Source organism: Ochlerotatus camptorhynchus, unplaced genomic scaffold (assembly GCF_037179485.1).
Source record: "Ochlerotatus camptorhynchus isolate MF236.1 unplaced genomic scaffold, CSIRO-AGI_Acam_v1.1 ptg000556l, whole genome shotgun sequence".
NCBI classification, from domain to species: Eukaryota; Metazoa; Arthropoda; class Insecta; order Diptera; family Culicidae; genus Ochlerotatus; species Ochlerotatus camptorhynchus.
The window spans coordinates 179,046-207,029 of record NW_027041039.1 but is presented as its reverse complement, the minus strand read 5'-3'; the positions used below and the strand labels follow the sequence as shown (position 1 = coordinate 207,029).

The 27,984-nt window shown below is 39.1% G+C and overlaps 1 protein-coding gene across 1 annotated transcript in view; it reads right to left on the bottom strand.

Moving 5' to 3' along the window:
- LOC135713478 (uncharacterized) overlaps positions 1–26,587 on the bottom strand; it is a 294,247-nt gene extending 267,660 nt beyond the window's left edge. Inside the window, exon 1 of the mRNA XM_065236603.1 lies at positions 25,308–26,587. The gene's annotated coding sequence lies outside the window, so the exon portion shown is untranslated. The remainder of the gene's footprint in view (positions 1–25,307) is intronic.
- Positions 26,588–27,984: the final 1,397 nt, after the last annotated feature.

Genomic DNA, 27,984 nt, shown 5'->3' with positions numbered 1-27,984 from the left:
GATAGGTAGGGTCCGATGTGTTAGCTGCCTCCCTGGCGTCGGTAGCATTGGTGCTCAGCACGGAAAACAAGATCGTTGGAAAACAAATCAAGAAAAAAAAACAACGTCTTAGGAAAGAATTTTGAGTTACAGTGGTTAATTTTGGAATATTGCAGGAACAATGTAGTTGAAGAAGCCTGAATGAGGGAGAATATCGGGTTCAAGAGAATGAGACTTACTTGAAATCAGTGTTGGAAAAATATAAAAAAATCAAATCTCACCAATGCTCAAGATCACGCTTGATTTTTGTAGACAAAAATCAACAAACAAACAACTGCGGTTGATTTTGCAAGCTGTGATATCGCAGCTTGGAATATCAAGCTCAGTGGTGGCACGAGTCCTGGAGTTTAACATTTTTTCCTTAACATTTGATACTTTTTGCGATAACCATTTTGACGACACACAAAAACAAACTGGCAAGCGGCAAAAATGTCATCACATTTCTAAACTGTTTTCTGCCAGCGACAGAACATTTTCGCACAAAGAAGCAGACAAGACCGGCGGCGCGCGCGACATAAATTCATGTCGTGTAGAATTTTGCTGATTTCTGGCTAATTACTGCATTTATTTGATGTTTATTGCATGGAATTAAAAGATGAGAATGAAGACTGACCACTCATAAGCATTGATGTTAAAATTTTGCGTAAATAAGGGAGTTGGTAATTTACTGTCACACGCAAGCCTGCAGCTAAAATTTCATTACAATAAACTGTTTGGAAAAATCAGGCTGCGAGATTTTATTTATTCTCTATCTCCGCTGTTCGCTTGGAATGTAGTTATAAACGGCCGCCCGTGTGCTGGCTGTTTTGTTTCGCTCTGGACGATGGTTTTTCAAAAAATGTACTGTTGCCACCTCTGATCAAGCTAACAAAACTCACCAGCTGCAAATCTCACCAAATTGTGGTGAGATTGAGTTTAATGATTTTTGCTTTACACCCGAACGCAACCGAAGCCTCCATAGCCGCTGGCAGCAGTCCCTTCGTGTCTGCCATCGGTGAAGAGTAAAAAGAGATAGCAAACTATACTTTCTCTTTCTAACGGAATCATTCTTGTGTCGAGTCAGCTTTCAGCTTGATTTTTAAACGTTGTGAATAGACTCGCAATATCAAAGGAGCTTGTAAAATCAATATCAAGCATGATATTTTGTTCCAATCTCACGTGTGATATTGAGAGCGTAAGAGAGCGGAAAAATATTATTTGATTGATGATTTTGCCAACACTGCTTGAAATGTTATCTGATTTCAACGGAAAGTATTTATTGATTCATACAGTAAACTGTTTATGCACAGGGTTATTCGATAACCGTTGATAACGTCAGCGTTTACGTTTTCAATGGTGAATTTGTATTTCAGTCGTTTACGAAGACGTTATCGAGGGTTATCCATTAACAATTCTGCTCATGAACACTTTTTTATCAAGTTATTTTAGTTTAGGTTATGAATATATTAATTTGCCACATTGAATTGTTAATTATTATTGATTCGGCTTATTACCATTGTAATCATTGAGTCGTGGCGTCTGAACGGGACACCTGGAGATCTGCTGATTTTTTGTTTTAACTCAAAGGTTTTAGGTCGGAGCACACGTCATAAACGTGGCATCTATGTGAAGTACTAATTGGTCTTGCCATTATAATTGAAAATCGTCACGATATGGGACGGCATAGTCACCCACCTAAAGACTTGGAGATCAGCAGCATCATTGGGGAAGTCGAAACGAAGCGTTTATCGTTTGAACGGTTGTATGAAAACAGTCGTTTCTATTTTGTTCCATAATAACTCCATAATAAGAATCCTGCATAACTTAGATATATGATGAGCAGCTCAATGTCTAACATGGGACCAAAGAAAACTTTTTTTTTTATAAACGTTGTGTAAATTACAGCTTTACTAGTGTTTCTGATTTCTCCGGGGCCATGAACCCTATATTCATGGAAGAAAAATAGTAAATAAATAATTTGAGGTCATAAACGATCACACTGAAAAAGACATCATGATGATTGAAAATGGTAATGCTAGCATAAGCCGAAACAAGGATAATTTCCAATACCTAGTTGTAAATGTAAATCTTCATAAACAAAACCTTCTCAACATGAAGAAAAGATCAATTGTTGATAAGTATTCCTAATACTTAACGTTCAGATCAGATCAGCTCATTTTTCATATAAAGTCAACCCTCGTTCTCTCTCAGAGGGTATCTAAGCTACTTCGATCACATTTTCCATGCACATTCACTACCGTTACTCGAAATCCTTTTCTAATTAATCATTTTGTTCGACCATTTCCCACAGAGATGGCGCTGTTCCTCTGGTAGGAAGTGATAAAAATCCCCATATAGAAATTGGAAGAAGTGGGAATTATTCGCTTTCGGTGCATATTCAGGTGAAAAAAGTGAACGACAACCTAAAGAAATTAATCTGGGACTTTGTCGTTCAGTTTTTTTTTTCCAGGAAATTATTGTTAAACAAGCTACAATTAATTAAAAATGATTTTTCCTCATACAGTTTTACCTGCTTTACTACCAGTTCCCAGAGAGCCACAACATTCAAATATGAGAGAGAGAATTTGCTCTCACGACCTCAATCTTTCTACATGCCATGTATTTTGTTGATACTCGTTTTGTGATTTTCCTTTCACAGTTTATAAAATAGAGTATCTGTCACTACAAAACATGTCTGCTACCTCTATATATGCATTTACTTTTTCATTTGAAATCCCTCCTTTTTACATATTCTGCGCAAAAGATAACTTATGCCCCGCCCTATGCATAAAAGTTGGCGGGAAATTCTGTGGGGGGTGAACTATTTTGTGTGCAGAATGTGTAAAAAAGAAGGGACTTTGAATAATAATGTAAATGCATATATAGAGGTACCAGGCATGTTTTGCACTGCAGTGTCCTCTGTGATCAATTATAGGAAAACAGATTGTGTGTAGTTTCCGATAGATGTCACCGCAAACAACAGCAGTGACTGATGGAACATGAATGCAGAAGCTTGATAAAATGATTAATTCGCTTTAATATATATTTAGAGAGAGAGAGAGAGAGAGTTTACCTTTTCTCCTCGTATTTTTTGTTTTCACTCTCTATGTCCTAAAGCCTCAATGTCATATTATTTGGTCACAAAACAAATGTACGCAGAAACAAGTTGCCTGATGAAATTTGGTTGAATAGCATCTTCTTGAGTTTTTATTTAACCGTAGTTTTGAAAAATACAAAAAAATAAACAGCTCCCTCCCCTAGGCCCCTTCTAGAAAAATTTTCTAGCTACGTCAATGTGCATCTAGTATGATTAGTGCGTAGCTATACAAACCAAATGTAAATCGCTGAAAATCCGTTTAATTTTGCTGATTTGATGAAAGATCTGCAAACTTTCCAGCAAAATAATGCTGCTACATCTTCCAGCAATTCCAAATTCTGTCAAAATGACAACATTTTACTTAAAATCAGTAAAGATTTAAGATTTAATTTTAACTGATTTTTTCAGCAATTCCAAATTCTGTCATTTAGCAGCATTTTACTGAATAGACTCAGTAAATCGATATTTTCTTACTAGAAGCATGCAGCTTCTGAAGAAGATTGTTGAAACAAATACACAAATAATATAGAATCACCAACAAGATCACCAGGCTCTTTGCCATATATATTTTATTAGATAGAACCAGCAGTGATGCAAAATATCATGACACTCACGTGACACTCGTCTTCGCATCAACCGACTATCGCTGACAGATCGTTTTGTCACGCAGTGAGAGTTAGAGCCATGGCAAACAATAATCACCAGTAATGGTCGCAGCTCACAAGCAAAACGTTACACTCGCTGCTGATAATGAAAAGCCCAACGAAAACAGTGAAGACTTCTGCAGTACGATCGCGAGAAAAAGCGAAACGACAGAAGAAAATGAAAACAATGTCTACGCATTCCCAGTTCGTCTCGGCAAGCGCGAGTGTGTGAGTTACAAACGAAGCAGGCAACATTAAACGGAAGCTGTTAGGCTCACTCACATAAGCAAGCAAAGCAGCAACTGCTTCAAAACGAGCACAGATGAGTGTCATGATTGTCAGGAATGACCAGATTAATGATGGATCACAACAGAAGACGACATTCACCAGTTGCTTTATACTTCTTTCGTCAACTTGATTGATGGTCATGGAGCGAGCTTCGACGAACACATTGATAGGAATGTACAAAGCGTTACTACCATCAGCTGTTTGATGATCGTGATTGTGATAGGTCGCAACTCTGAGAACCAGTGTATTTACCACCATAATTTTAATTATTTTCTCCTCCTATGTAGACGGTAGTGCGTACGTACTTACGCCTGTGACGTTAACAGTTTGACAGTTCCGTTTTACTGAAATCTTAATCTCAAATTTGGTGTGTATGTGAGTTATTTTTATCCTGCCAGTGTTTTTGGAGCTAAGCCTACCCAACAAACAATTGAGAGCTCTTATAAAACACCTGAGTTGATCAAACGTTGGATAATAGCTTCCAGAGTTGAACAAGAATGTAGTTGTATTGCCATTTGATTAAAAGTTTTAAAAACTGTTGGAGCACTCTTAAATGATTGTTTACGTTCGGTTTAACTATATGCTTTATAAGACCTACGATAACTTTTATAGCACCTTAGTTAAACTGATTCACAAGAGCTATACAAAACGTGGAATAAACGCATCAAAACAAACCATTGGGAGCTCTTATAAAACACCTGAGTTGATCAAACGTTGAATAATAGCTTCCAGAGTTGAACAAGAATGTAGTTGTATTGCATTTTTGGTTAGAAGCTTCAAAAGCTGCTTGGAGCACTCTTAAATGATTGTTTACGTTCGGTTAAACTGTTTGACAGGAGCCATATAGGATGTGGAATAAACGCATCAAAACAAACCATTGGGAGCTCTTATAAAACACCTGAGTTGATCAAACGTTGAATAATAGCTTCCAAAGTTGAACAAGAATGTAGTTGTATTGCCTTTTTAGTTAGAAGCTTCAAAAGCTGCTTGGAGCACTCTTAAATGATTGTTTACGTTCGGTTAAACTGTTTGACAGGAGCCATATAGGATGTGGAATAAACGCATCAAAACAAACCATTGGGAGCTCTTATAAAACACCTGAGTTGATCAAACGTTGAATAATAGCTTCCAGAGTTGAACAAGAATGTAGTTGTATTGCATTTTTGGTGAGAAGCTTCAAAAGCTGCTTGGAGCACTCTTAAATGATTGTTTACGTTCGGTTAAACTGATTCACAAGAGCTATACAGAACGTGGAATAAACGCATCAAAGCAAACCATTTGGAGCTCTTATAAAACACCTGAGTTGATCAAACGTTGAATAATAGCTTCCAGAGTTGAACAAGAATGTAGTTGTATTGCCTTTTTAGTTAGAAGCTTCAAAAGCTGCTTGGAGCACTCTTAAATGATTGTTTACGTTCGGTTAAACTGTTTGACAGGAGCCATATAGGATGTGGAATAAACGCATCAAAACAAACCATTGGGAGCTCTTATAAAACACCTCAGTTGATCAAACGTTTAATAATAGCTTCCACAGTTGAACAAGAATGTAGTTGTATTATCTTTTTGGTTAGAAGCTTCAAAAGCTGCTTGGAGCACTCTTAAATGATTGTTTACGTTCGGTTTAACTATATGCTTTATAAGAACTACGATAACTTTTATAGCACCTTTATTAAACTGATTGACAAGAGCTATATAGAACGTGAAATAAACGCATCAAAACAAACCATTGGAAACTCTTATAAAACACCTGAGTTGATCAAACATTGAATAATAGCTTCCAGAGTTGTACAAGAATGTAGTTGTATTGCCATTTGGTTAAAAGCTTCAAAAGCTGCTTGGAGCACTCTTAAATGATTGTTTACGTTCGACCAACTACCAACCACAATTTTGTTGCTAAAAATAGCACAAGTGATAGGCACGTTTATATGACCATAAGGCAATGATTATTCGACTGCAAGAGAAGTCACTCAAGATGAGCTTCATATGCTTCTCTCATATGATCAAAATATGTATTCAAGAATAGAGCAGATGGAAACAGAAGCGGCTGGCAATCCGGGATCATGAGTTCGAATCTTGCTTCGAGAAACCCTCGGTGGAGTAGAGGTAAATTATATATAGGTGTGTTATTATTAATAAATGCAAACATTAATTTAAGACATATGTCATATAATCAACGATATCATTTCTAGATAAATTCTCTCAATTAATGATTAGAGAGATTAATTGAAAGAATATCAATCAAAGATTAAACAGATGCTTGTTACTACTTCCTCCATGATCACAGAATGTGAATTATGGCATAATTACATATTTTTTTTCAATGTGCACAAATAAATTAAATTAATAAAAACTGTACAAGCAATTATTTTGGCGTACCACGACAATTGTTAAACTAATTTTAATCTGTGAATATTGTGAGTACTTACACAACGGTAATTAAGGAGTCATTAAAAAGTGCTATAAACGCTTTTCACCGCTTGCTGTACAATGATTATTTAGGGGTCATAAAAGAGTGCAACAAACTCCTCTCAGGTTTACTCTTTACTAAATTTCAAAGCAGCTGTCAAGAAGTGTCTACAAGCGTTGTATAAGAGCTTTCACCAAAATAATAAAGCTTGACTTCAAATATGTATCTATAAACGTTGTATAAAAGTTGCATCTATCCGGTTGTTAGGGAGTCATTGAAAAGTGCTATAAACGCTTTTCACCGCTTGCTGTACAATGATTATTTAGGAGTCATAAAAGAGTGCAACAAACGCCTCTCAGGTTTACTCTCTACTAAATTTCAAAGCAGCTGTCAAGAAGTGTCTACAAACGTTGTATAAGAGCTTTCACCAAAATAATAAAGCTTGAGTTTAAATATGTATCTATAAACGTTGTATAAAAGTTGCTTCTACTCCTATACCGCTGTATAATGCTGTAGTTGAACAGGTTCTCCAAACCAGTGTAAACAAGAGTTTTACAGAAGTTGTAATAAACAAATTGTACAGTTATTATTCAGCATGCAGTTGAATAAAATCACAATGGAAGCGTTTCTTCAACAAGAAATTGATTTTGGGTAAACGTTTTACTGAATACGTTAGACAACACCTTTGTGTTGCAGTTGTATAGGTTCTCCAAACCAGTGTAAACAAGGGTTTTATAAAAGTTGTGGTGAACACATTGTGCAATTATTATTCAACATGCAGCTGAACAAAATCAAAACGAAAGCGTTTCTTCAACTGAAAATTGTTACTTGGGTAGTATACAGATCGAAGCGCAACGAAATTTGAAGCACGCGAAAAATCATAAAATTTTGCTAGCGAAAAAGGTTGCGGAAAAATGTTTGTGGAACATTTTCCAGTTTCCTTTTTTCGCAGTTTACAGTTCACGTGAAACGAAATCGATTAGTTTACACCTCCGGTGAAGTGAAAATCTGACAGATACGCCCTTTCTCGAAATGTCAACTTTTCGCTTAGCTGTTGCTCTTTTAGCGAGCACTGCATGCGTGAAAAAAGATAACGTAAGCGAAAAAGATGCGATCCACAAAATTCGAATTCGCTGGATCGTATCTGTTTACAGTTCAAAGCGAAGTGAAATATTTGTCAAATGTGTTTTTCACGGAGATGAAAAATGTAGTAGGGGAAATGCAGGTAATGTCGGCCTAAGTGTCCCTAATTTGGGCCCATACATAAATTCAGCAAACAACCAATTTTTTTCAATAGCAACCAAACGTATCCATTAGTAACGTCCCAATAACGAGTTCATCTAGATAAAATTGATAAATAGCAAATTTTTAGCGATGGGCCCAATCTTAGATCCATAGGCCAACATTAGAGACATTTGCCCTATTTTGTATGAAATTTTCGCTTCGCTTCGATCTCTATACAGGCCTGTAGAGGAGATGAACACACGAAAAAAGTGACATATACGCTAACTTGAAAGTACCCATTAGTGAGTAAAAAAAAAACCATTTTGAAGAAAAGTGGCTTAACTCATGAAATGAGTAAAACCTATTTTACTCATTAATGAGTATTAAGCGAATATGTCAACAAATTGGTACTTTTCATCATTCATGTTTATTCTGTACATGAGTAAAAAATATCCATTTTATTGATTCGTCTTTTTGCTTCAGGCTGCTTGTCAGCAAACGTTTAAAGAAAATTCAAATCATAAACATTCTTTATATTCTTTATTGCACATAAACACTCAATCATAATCACAATACATATTACACAAATAAGTAGAATCTACCCATAGGCACGGTTGCAGACAATCAAGCTGAGTATTTTATGCAAGAGTGGTTTCAACACTCGGCTCAGATCACTGCTGGGAGCTGTCCGCGAGGGATGCTTCTGATCGAACAGATTTAGACCCTTCCGCATGTAAATTGCATTTTCCTCATAGATGATTTTCGCTGACCTAAAACAGAACACATTTGTAGAACATATACAATTTACACCATAATTGCACTTTTAATATTTACCTCGTAACAATGGGTACCAGATCTGTGCTATTTCGGGTTTTTCGGTTTAAGCCTTACCATCTTTCTGTGTCTGATAGTAAGGAAAAAATAAAAATTAAACACGGCCGTAGCACTATTTCCAATAAACTTTTCCACCTCATTAAACATTGGCCGGAACAAACCACTATATTCATTGGACCTCCGTCACATAATCGCAGTACTTGTCTAAATATTTTTACGGTGATATTTTTTACCAATTTGCACGCAATATAAAAATGATTAAACATTCTGTCCTGCGCTTCCAGTTCTTTAGAGATGGTTTGAAGTTAGTTGAAGACATGTATTTAACCATTTTAACAGTAGAATAAGTTTTAAAAAATGGGGAAAAAGTACCCACTTTTTTTGGATAAACCAATTTTTTCACAGTTTCGGATAACTTTAAAGAATGAGTACAAGAAACTCATTTAAAGGGTACTTTCGAGTTAGCGTGTAGAGATTAGTGACGTTTAACGTACGCACACTAGCGGTTGCATCGACGTGTAAAGTTGTTTACTATTTTTCTCTGTCTAACCTAAACAAATGTATGAAATTAGATCTGTCAAAATGAGTTTAACAGCGATTTTTTATGTATTTGGCCAAAACCTGGTTCTAACAAAAAATATTTTTTTTTGTCAAGATAATAAATTTGAATAGCTATGGCGCCGGGTACAGGATTAATTCTTCGGAAAGTTATGGTGCTCGATAGCTTCACCATCCTTCATTTGTCCTTGTTCCTTTATTTAATGATTAACGTTAAAAAACTATACCAACGAGGAAGAGTGCAAGACACATCCCGGGTAGAAACTTTACTATTGATATTGAAAGTTGATATCGATTAGTATTATATAGGTTAGCGTAAAAAATATTAAGAAATATTACCAAAAAACAGCGTGCCGAATACCATTTTAAAAACAAATTCTAATATTTACGTACTAATCATAATTATTGATTTGGTACCGTAATTTCTTAACTTGGTATTGGAACGATACTGCGAGAACAAATTTCTGTTATAATTTCTTGATATTTTTTGATAATTCATAGCATTCTTTGGTATCAAGATCATAATTTGGTGTGACTGAAATATTTTCTTCTACCCGGGGTGCAAAGCATGCGACAAGCCATTATTTATTGTTCCGTACACAGGGGCAAAGTGAAATCGATATTTCAGCAATTATGGCCCTGACGGTGTGTATACGGTAACGGAATTAAGGCTATTGCCTCTATCGACCACTGACTGGATCGTAATTTTCCGTTTGCCTTTTTCACAATGAACGATATTGACAAAACAAAGTTATTAATAATTAATTTGTTGGTTTGGTAAAGTCAGCTTCAGTGGGAATCCGGAAGCATACACGGACGATCAGACCGACTCAAAATTGAGTCGAGTTGACTCAATTTCGTCAAAAGTGGGCTTACTCAAAAGTGAGTTAAATTTTCCGGGCTGTTCCTGGAAAAAACTTTTCGAATTTTAGAATAATCCTTGACTGAGCAAAATTCACATGGTTTTATGCACGGAAAATTCAACTTACTTTTGAGTAAATCCAATGTTGACGAAATTGAAACGACTCGACTCAATGACCCATTGAACACATAACATATGTCACGTACTTCACCGGAGCAAGTACGTCGCGATTCGATCCTGCACGCTCGAAACGAAAATCCTGGTCTACCCGCTCCTGGCAGTTTTCGATCAAATTCCTGGGCAGGAATTTTATGCCTCGGTTGACCGGAATAATTTAAAATCAAAAAGAAGACCAGATTCCCCAAAAAGTTCCTTGTATGGCAAGAAACTTTCGTTGCTTCTGGGACCATGAACCAGCCTATTTACTAGGAGAAGTGCCTACGAAGGAGACTACTGCCTTTTCTGGAGCAACATGAGGGGGATTGCTCATTCTGGCCGAACTTGGCAAGCTGGCACTACTCAAATTCCACCCAACAGTGATACAGCAAAAATGGCGTCTCAGTGCTTCCCAAAGAGATGAATCCGAGATATACTCAAGAGTTAGTGAATAGAACCACATAATGAAGAAAAAGGGTGCAACTGCTTTTGACCTGAAGGATTTCAAGACGAAATGGAATTTGCCAGCCAAACAAATGGGAACAGGGCTCGTGCAAAAGATGATGGGCCATGTACGAAGAAAAGTTCGAGCAACTCGGCCTATATATATATAAGAAAGACTGAAACAATGGTCTTACAATAAGCATAATACCTACTAATGTATAGCTGTTACATTGAACTATGAAAAATAAATCGCATTTTTAAACCCCAACATGATTTTCGTGTCCAGATTTTTTCGTGTTTAGTAGGGTACATGATGGCACCCATTGACTGTTTTCGTCAACCAAAATTTAAACGTTAATTTCGCTATATTTTCTCACCAAAACACTATGAATAATGTATTTAAATGATTCTTTAGTCTTTCAGCTTCAATCTGATAACATTTTTACGACTGAGCAAACCTGTTATGTTAGGTTTTTTTTCTAATGAAATGTACGCACTGCAAAATACGGTTGATTTCGAGGTGCCGATAATAGAAGAGCTACATAACACGCACACTACTAAAAAGTCATGTAAATTTCGGTTCCCTGAGACCGACACATGTAAGCGGGCCTTTTGACATAAGAACCAGTTGAAAGAAACGTGAAAATCAATTCAATCAAACGTTCTCTTCGTCGACTAGCTGATGTTTCGGTTTGAGAACACTTAATTTCACATGAAATGTTTGTTTACGTTCCATGATTTACGTCCAATATGGATTACGTCTCGTGTAAAAGTAGTTATTTCTAAGTGTGCGTAGTTCAAATGGAAAGGTTGCCGAAGAAAAAGAGGCTGCCGAAAATAATCACACTCACCTGAAAAGTTTGGACCCGTTTTGGACAATTCTGTAGATTGGAATGGATAGTGTATGTGATAGTGATATGCTATGGTGCCACATTCAAAGAATTCAAGCATTTTTGTCAACATTTTAATTCATATTCGAAAGGGAGCAACAAAACCCCTTTTCTGTGTTAATTCACATCCTTCATTACAAAAAGTATATTTGACTACTGCTCCCTTCAAACCTTTAATTAGCATAAATTATAGTTAACGTCATTATGAACAACATCCGTAAGGCAACCGTAATTTTTACCATTGTTCTGTCATCAAAGTTTCACCGGACTTACAAGCAACGTACAAACAATGCTGCAATCCTCATTAAAATGTATTCCTTTGAATCCGGTGAACATTTCCTTCGTTCAGCTCCTGTTCGGGGATTAAACTTTAGCCTTCGAAAGGAAATTCTCAAAGGAAAAAGCGTGTCTGACATTTTTTTTTCTTTGACGCTCACGTTCCACACCGACATGATGTCGTTTGAGCTGGTTCCTGAAAATCTTTCTCTCCATGGAAATTATTCCACGCCATTCTGCAAAAATGGGGTGATGAATTTAATAACCCGTGGGAAAATTCAGCAGTAAACCCCACACCTCATTCCATTTCTCCAGAGGGAAACAAATCACCTTGCCACATGGTACCCGACCGCTTCGAATAATAATAACAACAATAACCAGCTAGCCAGTGATAGGGGTTTCATCCAGTAATTTCGCTAATATTTATATTTTATTTTTAAAGCAAATCTAAAAAGTCTTACACATGAAAATCATATATTGATAAGGGATTGTTTATCTATCAATTTCACTCTATTTTAACCACATTTAGATGATAAGGGTTTTTTTTATTTAATTTAAAAATAGAAATACGAACAGTAGTGAAATTACCTGATGAAGCACATACAGAGCTTGACCTATGCAACGAACCGGATGCGGAACGTGAAACCGTTTACCCATAATGAAACGGCACGCGCTATGACTTTTCCTTGAATTCCGTGAACTGTTGGTGTAGGTGTATGCTGCCAGCTATTTTCTTATGGACGTGATGATGATGCCTAATTTTACCACATTTTTTCCACTTTCTGCACAGGCTCATATTTTGGGGTTATGAATCAATCCTGACGGATGGTGGCATATAAAATTACAAACACTTTTTTCCAGATGAAGTACCTTATGTGGAGTCATGTTGGACCTTACATCCGATGAGCTAAGGCCCAAGCGTAATGACAGCGGAAGCTGAAAAGCCCTTTCTGAGAAAGCCTGTTTGACAGATTGAAAACTAAATAGAACCAATCCTCTGCCAAGAAGGAGGGTTGCTGAAGCCACCACCATTGGTGGTGTCAGCACTGTAGCCTACAGTTTTTATACTATATTTATATGTGCATTAACAACACGTATGCGTTAAAAAATCTTATGCGAATAATTAGTAATGAAACTTGATTTTTTTCATGATTAAGCTTGCCTTATTAAAAAAAAATATAATTAATATTTATTTCCTACATGTAAGTGCTTGTTGAACATTTATCACGATTATTTTGCCGCGCAACAAATCAAACATCTTTGTGGACGGAGCATAATTTCTCAATGTTTGGATCAGCTGTCTTATAGCGAATTCGTTTATTATTCAGTTCCAACCTGGATCGGGTATCAAGATTGGGTCTGCTTGTTTTCTGACAAACGTCAGTTTGCTCGTTTGTTTTTAAAACCTAGCTCAGGTTGAGGTTCGCACTGACAAAAAGTTCGGTTTCGCCAAAGAACCAACAACTTTGTCTTCAAGCAATGACGTTTCTGCCACCGGTGTGGTTAGAACCAAATCGACTTCGGTTAGGCATCTTGATGCCATTTGTGACAACTTCTTCCACCCACATTGTGTTTTGGCCTTTACACTATCGATCAACCGCCAAACAGCAAAACAGAAATAAGCTCACCGGAATAGGAAACAATGAATCATTAAGTAAAGGCTATTTTTTACACAGATGTTCCATTGGTAGTAAGTGATAAAATCCCCATGTAGAAATTTGGAAGGATGGAAATAATTCACTTTCGATGTATATTCAGGTCATAAAAAGTTGACGACAACCTTAACAAATCATTCGTGGACTTTGATGTTCACCTTTCTTCTGGAAATCATTATTAAACAAGCTACAATTAAATTAAAAAAAAAAAAAAACATATTTTCCGATACATTTTTTTACCGTTTTACTACTACGGTGCTTTCCCGATTTTGTCGGCCTGCAGATTTCACTAAACTTTTCAGTTTTTAAACATGAATTTCAAAACTTTTCGCTCTGAATGATTTTTATTCTTATCCTTAGTTAACATGTGATTGTTAGGGGAAGTGGGGGTAAAATTAACAGAAGGGGTAAAGTGAAAAATTGATGATTTCAAGTGCTTATTCATTCACATATCAATCAATTCAACCAACGCATAGACAAACACAATTTTGCCTATTTATACAGCTAATAGAGGCCTGAAAAAGCCACATTAGCAGGTTTATTGATTATTTGGGTGTATCGGAGAGTATTTACTTAAAAACTTGTTTCTCTTCCACTGCGTGTAGATTGAAACGAGCTAGTCTGACAGCCTCCATATCGTTGTTTATTAATTTATTTGATAAGGCTCAAACGAATTAACTTTACAGAGCTGAGGATTCTTGGTCACTATACAATACATCTTAAAACTATAGTCAAAAGATACAACATAATAAACACTTTATCTTCCGCTATCTAAAAAGCCTCCTCCTCCATTAGAACTGCAAAAAGCTGACTCAAATCTGACTCCTTTTGACGTAGGATTACGTCTTTCGGCAACATATTGGGGGTGCAATTTCAAAAAAACCAAAATCGAATGAGGACGAAAATAGGTCAGGTTTTGACCACATATAACTCTGTCAATAGCAGATGAATTTTAATTCTAAACAAGCCAAATTATTGGGAATTTATCTACCAATCTGCTAAATTGAACACTTTATTAATTTTCAATAAGTCACTATTGAAAAATACACAATGTCCAACTGTTGCAATTACTATGAAAATTATCACCGATTACGTGCAAACAGCGCATTCCCTAACACAGATTTAAAAATCGAATTCGATCCTGTCTCACTAAACGGTGCTCATTTAATCACCGTGTGTGGTGGTGTCCGCAGCAGCAGCATCAGTAGCAGCAGTGCTTTGGGCGTGTGGCGTTGAACACCGTTATCCAGTACACCACGATAGCAGCGAGCATCCATAGAAGGAAGAAGAAGCCGCACCGCGATCGAAATCAGTTTGCTCGTGAGTAGCTGTGGGTCATCATTGCCAAGCGCGTCAACCTTGCTCCAAACAATTAACAGATCGCCAGCCTCATCCGTGTTGAACACCCTAATAGCTCAGCATTACTCAGCCATCACGACTAAACGATCTTTTTCAGGACCACCACAAATTTGTTAAAGAGTATTATTTGGACATTTGTCAAGGTCATCAGTTCCCGCAACCAGCTAGCTATCAAGGCTCAACCAGTCTATAGAAGGTGTGGAATTGTAGGCCTGATTGTATTGGTGAGATTAATCATATCGTCCGGCCATTTTCCAGAGACGGCGCTGTTCCGCTGGTAGGAAGTGAGAAAAATCCACATATATAATTTGAAAGAAGTGGGAATAAGTTGCTTTAGGTGCATCCCAAGTAACAATTTTGGTTTTATGAGGGTTCTATAGACCACGATTTAGACTTGTAGAATGCTATAAAACCACAATAAAACCTGCAATGTTACTTGGGATATTGAGGTAAAAAAGTGAACGACAAGTTAAATTAATTAGTCAGGGAGAATCATTTGTTTTCCCGGAAAATATTTAATCTATATATATAAAAATGAATTTCTGTCTGTCTGTCTGTCTGTCTGTCTGTCTGTCTGTCTGTCTGTCTGTCTGTCTGTCTGTCTGTCTGTCTGTCTGTCTGTCTGTCTGTCTGTCTGTCTGTCTGTCTGTCTGTCTGTCTGTCTGTCTGTCTGTCTGTCTGTCTGTCTGTCTGTCTGTCTGTCTGTCTGTCTGTCTGTCTGTCTGTCTGTCTGTCTGTCTGTCTGTCTGTCTGTCTGTCTGTCTGTCTGTCTGTCTGTCTGTCTGTCTGTCTGTCTGTCTGTCTGTCTGTCTGTCTGTCTGTCTGTCTGTCTGTCTGTCTGTCTGTCTGTCTGTCTGTCTGTCTGTCTGTCTGTCTGTCTGTCTGTCTGTCTGTCTGTCTGTCTGTCTGTCTGTCTGTCTGTCTGTCTGTCTGTCTGTCTGTCTGTCTGTCTGTCTGTCTGTCTGTCTGTCTGTCTGTCTGTCTGTCTGTCTGTCTGTCTGTCTGTCTGTCTGTCTGTCTGTCTGTCTGTCTGTCTGTCTGTCTGTCTGTCTGTCTGTCTGTCTGTCTGTCTGTCTGTCTGTCTGTCTGTCTGTCTGTCTGTCTGTCTGTCTGTCTGTCTGTCTGTCTGTCTGTCTGTCTGTCTGTCTGTCTGTCTGTCTGTCTGTCTGTCTGTCTGTCTGTCTGTCTGTCTGTCTGTCTGTCTGTCTGTCTGTCTGTCTGTCTGTCTGTCTGTCTGTCTGTCTGTCTGTCTGTCTGTCTGTCTGTCTGTCTGTCTGTCTGTCTGTCTGTCTGTCTGTCTGTCTGTCTGTCTGTCTGTCTGTCTGTCTGTCTGTCTGTCTGTCTGTCTGTCTGTCTGTCTGTCTGTCTGTCTGTCTGTCTGTCTGTCTGTCTGTCTGTCTGTCTGTCTGTCTGTCTGTCTGTCTGTCTGTCTGTCTGTCTGTCTGTCTGTCTGTCTGTCTGTCTGTCTGTCTGTCTGTCTGTCTGTCTGTCTGTCTGTCTGTCTGTCTGTCTGTCTGTCTGTCTGTCTGTCTGTCTGTCTGTCTGTCTGTCTGTCTGTCTGTCTGTCTGTCTGTCTGTCTGTCTGTCTGTCTGTCTGTCTGTCTGTCTGTCTGTCTGTCTGTCTGTCTGTCTGTCTGTCTGTCTGTCTGTCTGTCTGTCTGTCTGTCTGTCTGTCTGTCTGTCTGTCTGTCTGTCTGTCTGTCTGTCTGTCTGTCTGTCTGTCTGTCTGTCTGTCTGTCTGTCTGTCTGTCTGTCTGTCTGTCTGTCTGTCTGTCTGTCTGTCTGTCTGTCTGTCTGTCTGTCTGTCTGTCTGTCTGTCTGTCTGTCTGTCTGTCTGTCTGTCTGTCTGTCTGTCTGTCTGTCTGTCTGTCTGTCTGTCTGTCTGTCTGTCTGTCTGTCTGTCTGTCTGTCTGTCTGTCTGTCTGTCTGTCTGTCTGTCTGTCTGTCTGTCTGTCTGTCTGTCTGTCTGTCTGTCTGTCTGTCTGTCTGTCTGTCTGTCTGTCTGTCTGTCTGTCTGTCTGTCTGTCTGTCTGTCTGTCTGTCTGTCTGTCTGTCTGTCTGTCTGTCTGTCTGTCTGTCTGTCTGTCTGTCTGTCTGTCTGTCTGTCTGTCTGTCTGTCTGTCTGTCTGTCTGTCTGTCTGTCTGTCTGTCTGTCTGTCTGTCTGTCTGTCTGTCTGTCTGTCTGTCTGTCTGTCTGTCTGTCTGTCTGTCTGTCTGTCTGTCTGTCTGTCTGTCTGTCTGTCTGTCTGTCTGTCTGTCTGTCTGTCTGTCTGTCTGTCTGTCTGTCTGTCTGTCTGTCTGTCTGTCTGTCTGTCTGTCTGTCTGTCTGTCTGTCTGTCTGTCTGTCTGTCTGTCTGTCTGTCTGTCTGTCTGTCTGTCTGTCTGTCTGTCTGTCTGTCTGTCTGTCTGTCTGTCTGTCTGTCTGTCTGTCTGTCTGTCTGTCTGTCTGTCTGTCTGTCTGTCTGTCTGTCTGTCTGTCTGTCTGTCTGTCTGTCTGTCTGTCTGTCTGTCTGTCTGTCTGTCTGTCTGTCTGTCTGTCTGTCTGTCTGTCTGTCTGTCTGTCTGTCTGTCTGTCTGTCTGTCTGTCTGTCTGTCTGTCTGTCTGTCTGTCTGTCTGTCTGTCTGTCTGTCTGTCTGTCTGTCTGTCTGTCTGTCTGTCTGTCTGTCTGTCTGTCTGTCTGTCTGTCTGTCTGTCTGTCTGTCTGACCCTTATAGACTCGGAAACTACTGAACCGATTGGCGTGAAAATTTGTAAACAGGGGTTTTTGGGGCCGTGGAAGGTTCTTATGATGGTTCGAGACCCCTCCCCCTTCTGTAAGGGGGGGCTCCCATACAAATGAAACAGAAATTTCTGCATAACTCGAGAACTAATCAAGCAAATGGAACCAAATTAGGCATGTGGGGGCGAGTGTGGGGGTATAAGGAGATAATCATAGGGGGTAGCCCCTTAGATAATAGGGGGGGGGGGGCTACGTACAATATAGCATGCTTTTTTTTTTAAATCGGCGCATAAACTCAAGCTAATATTGAATCCCGAGCAAGACCGGGCACACTCAGCTAGTGTTTAATATAAATGGTTTTTCTTTATACAGTTTTACCTGCTTTACTACCAATCCCCAGAAAGCCAAAAAATCGAATTTGTGCAAAAATTAGCTCTCACGAGCTCAATCTCTTAATTGCCATGTTTTTTATGACACCCAATTTGTGATTTCCTTTCATAGATTACAAAATAGAGTAGGGTAGAGAACTACTTCAGCCTAATCGCCAATGTTGGGCCTTTCGAGCAGAAAACTTCAAATAAATCCATGATTTCAGAGTTAACAAGTCAATTAGGCGTTTCAAGCTACCGAATGAAATCAATGAGAACGCGTGATATGAAGGTTTGTACCAAGGTTGCAAAGACTCATTTAAGCTAAAATAATGTTTTTCGGAATAATAAAACCAAAATATGGTATGATGGCATGTTTTACTTGTAACTTACAAGAAGAGGTTACAAAGTATGCGTTGGAAACATAAAACCTGTAAATTTTGCTTTCTATGAGTCACAATCAGCGATTTGCTGATCGCTGAGTGAGTGAGTGAGTGAGTGAGTGAGTTTGTGAAAAATCGCTGATTGTGACTCTCATGAAGTGAAATAAACAGGTTTAATATGTCAAACACATTCTTTGCAACCTCTTCTTGTATCCTACCAATTCAAAATTTGATCATGGCATCTAATTATTTCATAATTTAGAAAAACATTGTTTTAGCTGAAATGAGTCTTTGCAACCTTGGTTTGTACCCATAATTCCCACAAAAAAAAAGAAGTTCTCCGACCGAATCAATTTTTTTCTTTATCCGATAAGCCGAAGTGAATTCATTGGCGTTTCAATGCGTTAGGCCGAGTTAAGAATTCATAGGCCAAGTTTGGCGTCAACAAGCGGTGTTAAACTTTTGACAATATCTCATCGATTGGTTTCTCTTTATCAAATCTAACGTTACGTACGGAAAGGTAAATACATTTGAAAGCCATCACTAATAATAACATTCCGTTTGGTGCTAAACTGCGCTAGATTAAGAAAGACTAAGTGCGGGTTGTGCTTAATAAGTCGGAAATGGGATAGTTAACCCTATATGACACTACAAAACATGTCTAGTACCTCATTTAGATTAACATTCTAAGTCCCTCCTTTTTACATATTCTGCTCAAACGATACTTTCTGTCCCACCCCATTCATACAATTCGGAAGGAAATCCTGTGAGGGGTGCGCTATTTTGAGTGCAGAATGCGTAAAGAAGGAGGGACTTCGGTTGTTAATCTAAATGCATATATAGAGGTACCAGACATGTTTTGCACTGCAATGTCCTCTGTGAAAAGTTATTGGAAAACAAATTATGTGTAGTTTCCGATCGATGCCACCGCCAAAAACAGCAGTGACATCTGATGGAACATGAAAGCAGAAGCTTGACAAAATGATAAATCCGTTTTTCCCTCGGCTTTCATACCGCTTCGCAGGATTCGTTTTTTTACTCAGTCACCCTTGTCAAAAAGTTTGTTTCGATCGGCGCTTAAATAGGAAATTTAATATGGATTATACATTTTTTTGTATGGGAAATGGCTCTAATGTTGGCCTATGGATCTAAGATTGGGCCCATCGCTAAAAATCTGCTATTTATCAATTTTATCCAGATGAACGCGTCATTGGGACGGTACTTATGGATATTTTTGGTTGCTTTTGAAAATTTAGTCGATTGCTGAATTTATGTATGAGCCAAAATTAGGGGTTAATGTTGAGGTAAGTAATTTATTATTGAATAAGCACTCTATATACCATGAATACCAGCCTGTTTGTGAGTTTTTGCCTGTTTTCAAGTAAGGAGTTATCATAAAAAACAATTCGCCAGCTGGTATTTCCCGGCGACTTTACAAATAAATACAATCAAACAAAATCATCATGCAGAACGAGGATTTGTTTCACTTCATATTTCACAAAATTGCTTTCGAGTGTTAAGACATCGTCTTCCGCAAAGTTTATATTTTGACATAGGATTACGTCTCTCGGCAACATATTAGGGATGCAATTGAAAAAAAAAACAAAATCGACCGTGTTACCAAAAGTGGTCAGGTTTTGATCACTTATAACTCTGTCAATAGCGGATGGATTTTAATTCTAAACAAGCTAATTGATTGGTAATTTTTCTTCAAAGCTGCTAAATTGAATACTTCATCAATTTTCAATAGGTCACTATTGAACATTAAACAAATGTCCAACTGTGGAAATGGTTATCAAAATTATCACCGATTGCCTGCAAAAAGTGGTTTCCCTAACATAGTCGCTAAATATTGATACAGAGCACGTAATCCTACGTCAAATCTACGGTCGAGTCTTGGATACAACCTCTTACTTTTTTGTTTTGCCTCAGTGGTATAACTGGCATAGTTGGACATCGATCTGTCAAAATAAAATTTTCGTGATATCTACACTGAGCATTCATAAAGACCAATGTCGAAAACATAAATAAAGACTTCTTGCGTAAATGTCTCGTAAGTCAAAGTCAATCCATGTAAGCCAATAATTTTATCGGATAGGAGGACTCTTTCTCTACACAATCATGGTGTTGGTTTTCTTGAAGAAGTTTTCATTTTCGAAAAATTCACACAAAAAGTAATTGTTTACGTTTGCAGCATTGGCCCTTACGAAAGTAAGCATTGCCGTTGACGGCGACTCTGCAACTCTTTACTCCTGGTAAAATCCCATAAGCATCTGACAACCTGTGCATGAAATTTAGTGGACTTTGTCTTATCTCTTCATTCCTCCAGCAAGCCGCCGTTTATTCACGCAAAGATTGACAGAATCATACGGGATTTTCATAGGAGTGAAAGAGTAAAGAATTGTTCACCAAGTTTCAAGCACAGACTGATGTTTGCTTATGGGATTTTACGATAGGAGGTCCAGATAATTTGGATATCTTGGATATTGCAGGTATCGATAAGCACTCGATTTCATTTATCGTTCTGCTTACAAAATTCTTGCGAATGGAACGATGCAAAGTCAGCTCAAAGCACTGAATATTTTTCAAATGGTACTTCTGACTCTTATTCCAAATTTTGCTGCTTCTTTCTGTACTTCAAAATGTAAGCATTTAATTACAAATTTACGCGGTCATGTTCCTCCTCCTACAAAACCTAATGAAATCAAAGTTTGATGCAATTGGTTGCAAAAAATATAAAGTGTCCAAAGAAGGAAATGTTACATACATGTTTCTTCTAAGTTTATCACAATTTTGCTGTGTGAATCAAGGTGATGAATTTGTTAAAGTTAGTTATATAATTTAAATAAAGCATATAAATGGTTAAGGAAATAGTAAAACATAAGTTCAGGAGTGCTAGGAACACATATAATTATGAATCACGGTAGATTTATTCAAACAAAATTGACAAGCCCCTTGATCCCCTTTCTCATTTTAAAGCTGGTATAATCAATTTGACAGATCGATGTCCTTCTATACCACTTTAAATCGGTGAAATCGGGTCGATTTTTGAGTTCCACATATGTTATGTGCTCTAGGTCTAGCTAGAGCTAGGTCGTCCTATACATAGTATTATTTGCCGAAACTCGATAGCTCCGGCACCGCCGAGCACCTCGGCAATCTGGTATCTCAACTTAAGTAACGTTTGATTGCTGAGTTTTGGAAAATGCTTCGCTGAATCTCAGCAAGCAAACGACAAGCTTAGATTCGCAAACAAAACTAATGTCGTTTTCGTTTTTGCGGTGTAGCTACACCGGTGCTACACTGTCGTACACCGAAATATTTTAGGGTGTAGATACCTGAGCAAAGTTAGAGATCAAATTGAAATCAGAATTTGCTGTTATGATGTAACTTATTTTGAATACTCCATTTGATCTCATTTTGGTTGACTTAACGGTTAACACATCAAAAATTAGAGCAAAATTTTACACTGTTGAATCAAACGGAAAACTAATCCTGCTTTCAATGAAATCAATTTGATTACTGATTTTGCATTCATAATGTTTGACTGAATACGGTCCTGGTGTAAATGGTTAGCATCCAAGCTTCTCACGCTGAAAGACTTGAGCTCAAATGTCACCTCGGATTGGTTACGAATGACCTAAAATGTGTTAAACAAAACAATTAAACAATAATCGTTAGTGCAACGACCGATAAGCTTAACTTAAATTTTAAACAAGACGTTAACAGCAGAACTTCAAGTTAAGTTGCTTTCATTTAAAATGTCTTGACTGCATAATGAAAGCACAATATGATATCAGACTAATGTCGTGACAATTGTAATCAAAATGAGTATTCATTATGATAGGAACTGCAATCGATTTGCTTTCATTTTGTTAACCGACTTTGCTCGGGTATACACTCAAAAAATTCCACACGTCATCATCATGTATCTCACACTTAATTTTGCGCTTATTGTGAAACACATCTATTTCATGTGTGAATCTTATGCTATGAATCATGCCTGAACACTATGGATTTGAATTGTGACACACTTGGATTCTATTTGCCTCATTTGGTGATATCAATAGCTTAACACATAATACAGTAATGTCCCGATTTTGTCAGCCCCCTGATGAATTTAGGGCTGACAAAAACGGGACACTGACAAAATCGGGACATTTTTTTTCGCCTAATTTTTTTAACATAATAACTTTAGATGCTGTTTGATAATGCAAGATTTATGTTTTAGGAATAATTCAATATATACGAGCCCATTTAGGGGAGCGGGGGGAGCTGAAATTTTATATATAGTTATAGTATATAGTATATAGAATAGTTACTTCCAGAACCGGGTCCTGGTCTACGTGACAGACACGGGGCATAAATCACTTAGAATCACAGTGGGAGTTCCCCAAGGCTCCATTCTAAGTCCCACGCTGTGGAACGAAATGTACAATGACGTGCTGACGCTCTAGCTGCCCAAAGGAGTTGAGATCGTTGGTTTTGCGGACGATGTCGTCTTGACGGTAACCGGTGAGACGCTGGAAGAAGTGGAAATTTTGGCGGCCGAGGCGTTGTGTTGGCGAAATCACCGATGGAGAGCACACCATTGTTTCGAAGCGCATGCTAAAGTATCTGGGAGTGATGATCGACGACCGGCTAAACTTTAATAGCCACATCGAATATGCTTGCGAGAAGGCGGCGAAGGTCATCAACGAAATAGCCAGAATCATGCCGAACAATTCTGGTCCAAGCAGCAGCAAGAGGCGTCTTCTGGCTAGTGTGTCCTCATCGATACTAAGGTACGAAGGTCCAGCCTGGATTGAAGCGCTGAAAACGAAGCAGAACCAAAGGAAATTGAGCAGTACGTTCCTTCTCATGGCCATGCGAGTCGTGAGTGCGTACAGAACCATTTCGATGGAGGCAGTATGCGTTATCGCCGGTATGATCCCAATCGGCATCACTTGGTGGAGGACTACGAGTGCTATATGACGAGAGAAACTAGAGGAGTACGAAAAATGGTGAGAACGGAGTCGATGGCTAAGTGGCAGCAGGAGTGGGATGCAGCAGAGATCGGTAGATGGACACACAGGCTAATAACGACTCTTTCGACCTGGGTGAACAGGAAGCATGGAGAAGTCAACTTCCACTTGACGCAGTTCCTGTCTGGTCATGGCTGCTTCAGGAAGTACCTGCATCGGTTCGGATCGGACACACAACGTCACCCTTCTGTCCGGAGTGTGGGAATGTGAAAGAATCACCAGAGCACGTGGTCTTCGAATGTCCTAGATTTGATGATGTGCGAGAGGATATGTCGTCGAAGAAATGTGTCGAGAGGAGGGCACCTTTAACGCCGTCAGCAGAGCAGTAACGCAGATCATGTCAGCGCTGCAGCGAAAATGACGAGAAGACCAACTAGAAAGTAGTAATATGCTCACACAAGTGCGAACTGAAAGCCGAAGCCGGAATAACTCTCCGTCAGAGTAGGCTGTATACACCACCGGGGATAACCGAGTAGAACGTCACGCTGGGAGCTAAATGGCTCACAAATTGGAGAGACGATCAGCGAACTGGAAGTGCCATTTAGCTGAGGTAAAGTGAGGTGCGTAATGCACGGCCCCCTCCGAAGTAATACGACAAGTGGTTCCGGGGGAAAAGGGCAAGGCGTCTAAGAAGGTTTTAGTGCGGTAAGAATCCCACACACCATGTCACCGCGACTGTGCGCCCAGTCGTCAAGCGGTGGCACGATGGCCTTTTTAAAGGTTCCCCCCTTGCAAAAAAAAAAAAAAAAAAACTCATAACGTACATGATTTTCAACTAGTCTCTCAACCCCTCTCCCCCCTGCTTTAACCTTGCCACCACTGCACATTTAATTCTCGAAAAATGTCATTATTGAGCTCGACAATCAATAAAATACGAATAAGACTGTACAAAACAGTCCTCCACCTCAACCAAAACTAATTGAATCATATAGGCTGACAAAATCGGGTCAAAAAGCTGACAAAATCGGGGGTGGACAAAATCGAAGGTAGACAAAATCGGGGGCTGACAAAATCGGGTCACCACTGTAGTTCAATATTCTACAATATTCTGCTTTATCGACTTCTACTTTACCGACTCTAAAAATGAATCGACAAATATATAAACAAAACTGCCAGAGGCCAGAGCTTTCACATATTTTCTTAATGGGTCTGATTTGGGATTCGATCAAGGACTGTTGGGGTGTGCTGCTGCCGGAGTCTTCGTACGATCTCACTGTGCCACGGTTGGTCTCATATATGAGGCGGGTTGATAGGATAAAGTCACAACTCTTATTTTCGATGTTTAGCTTTCTGAGTAAGCAATTCACATCGCATTGAAATGCAAAACACTTCAAATCCATCTGTTTTGAACAGTAGTGTGATTCAATGTGCAATACACTTGAATAGATAGTGAAAGATTTTCAACATTTCAAAATTTGAAACACTATAAATTAACGTGAATAACACATTGAACCAAGGTGAAATACACTTGAAGTAAATGTGATTGTGCATTTAAAAAATCAAGTGTTTAAACACTTCGTTCAAACGTGTGGAATTTTTTGAGTGTAGGATGCACCTTTGTTTGCAAGCAAATTATGTTGAGCTGTCAAAGACTGGCGCTTATTCCTGCTTACACTACACCCGGTGCAACACCGCAAAACGAAAATGACATAAGTCTCCAGAACGACGAAAAAAAAAATGCATTTTAGATTTTTTATTCTTATTCAGAAATTTTGCACACTCGCAGCTAATGAAAAGAGCGGCATATTTTTTTTCTATTTGTAGTGTAAGTGTACTAACTAATTTCCCCAGCATTGATTTTCGACCTATTTGCCCAGAAATGAACCAAAAATATTTCATACAATCAAAATCCGTCTAATTTGGCTGCATCCAATGGTTTGATAGCGATCAAATCCCGTTATGAACAAAACACGGAGTGCTGAATTTTTAATTTGTGCAAGTATTATTTGCTTTAAAATTAGTTCTTTTACCCTATAAGAAGTTTAGAAATCCGACTCAATTTAAGAATGAGAAAAGTTCGATGCATATGCACACGCTTTTATTATTTTCGCCAATAATACTTTTCTGCCCTTGTCCTTATTTTTTCTCGCTAATACTTGCCTTGCCTTGAACTGCTTGTCGCAGAACGGTGCGCCTCCCTAGCGTCAATTTCTTGCTTCAGTTTCAATCGACTTTTCCGACTGAATCGACTAATGCTGCCGCATCTGAATTGTGTTGATGTGATGAAACAGCAGCTCAGCTCCCGCCGCAAAGAGCAATCCGAGACTTGTGTGACAACTTTGGCTTCTGTTGTTTCACTCTATTGATTTTTCACCACACTCTGCTTTAACCATAACACCGAAACTTTGGAAGGTTTTTGTCGGGGCTTGGCTCTTTTTCGTGCACCACCGAACCGACGACCGGCTCTATATACTCACTAACTCACTCACTCACTCACTCCCGCTCGCAGCTGAACTTGACTCGGCTTTTGTTGACCGTCGTCGTCGGCGTCGTAGTCGTGCCAATGCCCAACTTTTATCTGCAGTATGGAGAATCCTGTATCGTTTCAGATGCCAAAAACTGTGTATACATTCATGCAGCACCACTCTCTGTGGGACCAACTGGCGTCGAACCTAAGCCACTACCACCACCATTCCCATCCAACTGGAACGGATATGCGGACGATGAAGACCTCTACGTGACTCCGGATGTGCAAGAGATTCAACCAGCAAACCACCTTTATTATACACGTTAACAGGAAATACCTATCCCGTTTTCGTCATTCGATATCAACCGCACTAACGTTAAATATATTTTGATTGGCAAACGAATAAATCAAAACACAGGTTGCGGCAAAGTGGGACCTATAACTGCATGAACAGCGTACGTGAGAGCTTGTAACCACAAATCACGAACTCGCTTTTCGGGATATTTATAGCACTTTTGATTAAATTTTCATCACCAGTAGCACCATCCTCTCTGTTGACCACGGGTTGTCACGTTTCGCGTTTCTCCTCGCCGTGCAAAGAAAATTTCCCATACACGGTCTTCCTCACTTCCTGGTGGGAAGCTGACACGGTCTCCTTCTCGAAGTAGACGATACACATAGACACACACGCACACACCTACAAACGCACGTGATTGAAAACAGTTTTCCTTTAATGCTAGCGAATTTGACACGTCAAGATCCGTTATGTGCCTGCAGTCAGGTAATTACATCAGATTTACGCTGCCCAATAGGAGACTCAACAGCTGTTCCGTTTGATCTAGAGTCGAATTTTCTACAATCCAAGTATTCCCGGTGAGCACTAATCCTCTTTGGAATCCTTTAGCACAGCAGATAATAATGGGAAGAGCGCATCCGAGTGCGACCATCAGAACGCGGAACCATCCGAGCGGTTCGGTGAAAATTCTGCAACTGATTTTCAAAATACTGCAACGTCCTGACCTGCTGATTTTCCATCAGCTCTCATTCTCTTCTCAATGCCGCACTGTGGATGCTCACTCAGCTGAGTGACGACGACGGCGAGCGATGACGCGACGCAGTGAGTGGAAAATAGCGTGCTTATGTTGACTCATTTTGAGAGGAAAACGATCGGCACGGAATGGGTGGGGGTGGCCAAGCCGCGGGGTGGTTTTGAATTTTCCCACGGTCGTTTGACTCCACTCTTCCTCAGCGCAGCTTACTCCACCTCGGTTGAATGTTGACTGCTACCGAAGAGTGTTTTGCTTTGTGTTCCGAGGAGTGCCTGGTACAGTGAGTGAATATTTCCGTGGATTGTTTCGATTGGCATTTTGCTTTCAATTGGTTGTTTTTCATATGTTTGTTTTGTTTTAATCCAAGGCAATTCTTCACTGAGCATATCAAAACACCACGAATTTGGTCTCCAAGGAAGCTGGACATCTGTTGTAAGGAAGAAACTTAGGACAGGTGGGATTCGCAAAGATGTTTTTTCCCCTTGATTTTTTTTCCGTCGATCTTGTTTTCCGTGGAGAGCACCAATGCTACCGACGCCAGGGAGGCACAGCTCACACACCTGGACCCTACCTATCGACCCATCAACTCATGAACCGGGAACCAATGTCTTGTCTTATAAGAGAAGTTATGCCTCAGAAAATCCCAGCGGCGCCGACTGGGATTGAACCCAGGCCTGCTGGGGTGAGAGGCAATCACGCTTATCACTACGCCACCGGCGCCGCTAAAACAAAGATGTTGACAGTCAAGTAAAAAGAAAGTACTCACTCGCAATGTTCTAACGTCCATCGATTCTCTATGCTTTAATGAAATTTTGCACTTTTTTGCTTGGTTCTTCATTGTGTATTTATTATGCCTTTATATTAAATTATTTTATTCCATGTGCTTTCATCATAATATTTATTCAATCAGTGGAGTTGCCTGAATTTCATATTGTTCTCGAGTATTATTTTTTCCATACTCTAGATTTTATTCATCATATAAGGGAACATGTATAAATGATGTCGCATTTGAAGGACGAGGCGGGGTTTCTAAGGTTATGACCGGCCAGGTATGTGCAAAATTCCAAATATATCATAATGACAATATGATCCACTCTTTCGCTTAGCTGGCAAACAAAATTCTTAGCAATGAGACAGCCTATGTGGCCGGAAAGGCTACCAATAATGTATTGGTTTATCTTCACCAGTGGAAACCCAAAATAAAATATGTTTCATATTTTAAAATGTGTATTTTAGTTTATTATTTTGTTTGATGACAACAATCACACGTCAGACAAATTTTCATGTAATATACTAAATGTAATTATTGAACATAATTTGA